Source organism: Microtus ochrogaster, chromosome 5, assembly GCF_000317375.1.
Source record: "Microtus ochrogaster isolate Prairie Vole_2 chromosome 5, MicOch1.0, whole genome shotgun sequence".
NCBI lineage: Eukaryota > Metazoa > Chordata > Mammalia > Rodentia > Cricetidae > Microtus > Microtus ochrogaster.
The window spans coordinates 94,070,744-94,074,534 of record NC_022012.1 but is presented as its reverse complement, the minus strand read 5'-3'; positions in this window follow the sequence as shown (position 1 = coordinate 94,074,534).

Genomic DNA, 3,791 nt, shown 5'->3' with positions numbered 1-3,791 from the left:
TTGTGCTAGTGAAGATTTGTCTCAGCCTCTCTAAGGAGGAAGCGACCGCACACAAACTGTGATCACTGTGGGAATATCAGTCAAATGCTAGGAAGTGCAGAAGGGGCCGGGCCCAGGCAGCCGGACAGACTGCTGATTCCCGAGATCAGGTGGCCTCCCTGTGTGGCTGGGATGTGGCTCAATGGTATTTGAGGCCCTCGGTTCAGTGTCCAGCACAAAAGAGAGAGGAAGGGAAGAAAGCTAAATAAAAACATTAAGCAACAACAGAAGTCTATGACAGAGCTAAGAACACAATGGAGAAATTTGGGAGGAAAATCACAGTGTCGTCCCAGTTCAGTCCACTGTACTGACCGCCTGGTGAAGGGCCAGGGTCGATCTCACCCGTCTGGGAGGTCACCGGGAACCAGAGGTCCCTGGGGCTTGTCGGGACACTTGAGTTTTCTGACAGAGTCAACCTATGATGGCTGACGTCTCCATAGATGTGAGCTCCGCTGGTAGACTCAGACTTGCCTGGAAATGATGAACCACTCACTGATGGCCAGGGTCTAGAGGGAGCTGAGGCCAGCAAAACCCCGGTCCATCACAGGTTGACGAGACAGAATTTCATCAAAACAAGGCTTGAGTCTGAAGAAACTGAACTTTTCATCCTTTGGGGCTCCTGAATAAGAAGCTGAATAATCAGGAAGGCTTTAAACCTTTGCTGGAAAATGCTGTTTGTCTCTGTCTGCTCTGGATCTGTGCTCACAACACTGTTTGGTGGCTCTCGGGGCCCCATTAGGGGCTGCACCCGGGAAAAGAGCTCTGGATATGGGTCCCAGCACCCAGACACAGGCTTTTGCTCAGTGTCCTGTTTACATGGTGCTACTCAGACTCCGGGGGTACTCGGCGCAGAGCATCCAGACCCTGGGGGTACTTGGCGCAGAGTAGCAGATTGGAGTCTGGACCCCCGAAGCTGAGGTGGAACTGGATGCCTTGATTTTAAGTTGCAGTAAAACTCCTGTTACGAATCAGGACAGCTAGGTATGTGGTAGTGTAGACAGTAGGTACGTCACACATTACAAAGCTCTTCCTTGGCCGGTTTGAGTCTCGGAGCTGTGGTAATACTGCTGTTTAAGAAGACGGAGGAAACTGGAGCAGTGGCTTGGTGGTTAAGAGCGATGGCTGCTCTTCCAGAGGACCCGGGTTCAATTCCCAGCACCTGTACGGCAGCTCACAACCATCTATGATTCCGTTCCAAGGGATCCAAGGACCTCTTCTGCCTTCTCGGGCGTCAGGCAAACACTTGTCACATAAAATAATTTGAAAAATAAAATGAAGTTTGTGACTTGGCTCGTGTTGCCTTTCTGCTCAGTTTAGCTTCTCATTGAGCAGAAGACTTCATGCTTGTTATTTGTAGGAGGAAAATTATCTCAGTGAGGGAAGCCTACTTGATGACCCTCTTGTCTTCGGGAAGATACATGGGCTGGATTGACAGCTCTCTGGGTGAAGTGCTTGCCTCTCAAACCTGAGGACCTCATGATTCCCTGACCCGTGTACAAAAGGCAAGCGTGGTGGTGCTTAGGCTCATAACCCCAGGGCTAGGGAGACCCAGGCAGGCAGCCCAGCCAAACCGGTGATCCTGGGGCCGTGAGGCCCTATGTCCCCCGTGCCTTTCTGTTGCCATGGAAGTGCTCTGACACAAGCCAGTTAGTAGGAAGAGCTGACCTTAGCCCACACTTCCAGCTTCTGTCCATCACCTCAGGGAAGCCAAGAGCAGAAGGAAGACAATGCTTTCTTCCCTAGTGTCCAGCTTACGCTGCCCTTATATAATTCAAACCCTAAGCCAGGTGCCACCCACAGTCAAACAAGACAGTCGCCCCCAGGCCACCCTGTCTAGACAGTCACTGAACTCTCCCCAGGAGAGACTCGATTGTGACAGCCGAGAAAATGACCGTCACATCCTGTCTCAGAACCTGGATGAATGGCTTTGGGGAACAACCCCGAGGCTGGCATCCGGTCTCCACAAGCACACAAATAGTCAGCTTTAAAAACAAAAGTTGGCTATGGCATTGTCTCTCTCAGAAACATCAGATGCTACAGCCATGAAGTCTCACCAACATGGCTACCTAAGCATGAACCGAACACAATGATTTCAGCAGACATACAAACACGGAGAGGGAGAAGTTCACAAGGCCTCAACCCTGGACAAAGAACTCCAGGCAACTAAGGAATGCTGAGGCCATGAGAACCAGTCCTCCTCAGAGAAGAGCACATCAACTGTTTAGCCGGTGTCACGTGGTCAGTCCTGAAAACATACATAGAAGTAGTTATGCAGACTGAACAGGTGATATCATATACATACACACATCGTACACACACCACACACACAACACACATGACACACATGCAGTGTGTATTGCTGGGGGTGGAACCAGGGCCACCCACACACGCACACACACACAGTGTGTTGCTGGGGGTAGAACCAGGACCACACGCACACGCACACACATGCAGTGTGTTGCTGGGGGTGGAACCAGGGCCACACGCACACGCACACACATGCAGTGTGTTTTGCTGGGGGTGGAACCAGAGCCACACACCACACACGCACACACATGCAGTGTGTTGCTGGGGGTAGAACCAGGACCACATACACACGCACACACATGCAGTATGTTTTGCTGGGGGTGGACCACACACACACGCATACGCACACACATGCAGTGTGTTTTGCTGGGGGTGGACCACACACACACGCATACGCACACACATGCAGTGTGTTTTGCTGGGGGTGGACCACACACACACACACAGTGTAGTGCTGGGAGTGGAACCATGGCCTCATTATTTTTAAAACTCTTCTAAAAATGCAAAAAAAAATATTAAAAAGCACCACAATTCTTCTATAATCACGGTAGGTGTTTCATGTATGGGTTTTCTTAGTGTGGCTGTGTTCACGTGTTTGATTGGTGCATGTGTGCATGGGAAAGACACAGACTGTCCTCAGGGTCTGTCCTTAGCTCTCCACCTTTGGGTTTTGAGATTCGGTGTCTCAGTGAACTTGAAGCTCAGGGATTTGGCTGGGCCAGATAGGGACATGGATGTTGTCATCTGCGGTGGTGTGACCCATAATCACTTCTAATATTCCTTTGATAACTGTGTGCCATTTGAAAAAAGGAAGAGTGTTGTAGAATATTATTTTAGGTGTGTTGCTTTTGTTTAGGCTGCATTTGTTTAACTCCGTGACGCTGTGGTTCTTTGCCTGTCTAAAACACCTAATGGTTTAATAAAGAGCTTGAGACAGGAGCAAGGATAGGCGGGAATGGCAGGCAGAGAGGATAAATAGGAGAACCGAGGAAAAGAAGGAGCAAGAGAGCAAGGAGAGGGAATACTAGGGCTCAGCCACTCAGCGCCACAGCCACCCAGCGCCTCAGCCACCCAGCGCCGCAGCCACCCAGAGACTCAGCCACCCAGCGCCTCAGCCACCCAGCGCCACAGCCACCCAGCGCCGCAGCCACCCAGCGCCGCAGCCACCCAGAGACTCAGCCACCCAGCGCCTCAGCCACCCAGCGCCACAGCCACCCAGCGCCGCAGCCACCCAGCGACTCAGCCACCCAGCGACTCAGCCACCCAGCGCCACAGCCACCCAGCGACTCAGCCACCCAGCGCCGCAGCCACCCAGCGACACAGCCACCCAGCGCCGCAGCCACCCAGCGACACAGCCACCCAGCGCCGCAGCCACCCAGCGACACAGCCACCCAGCGACACAGCCACCCAGCGCCTCAGCCACCCAGCGCCGCAGCCACCCAGCG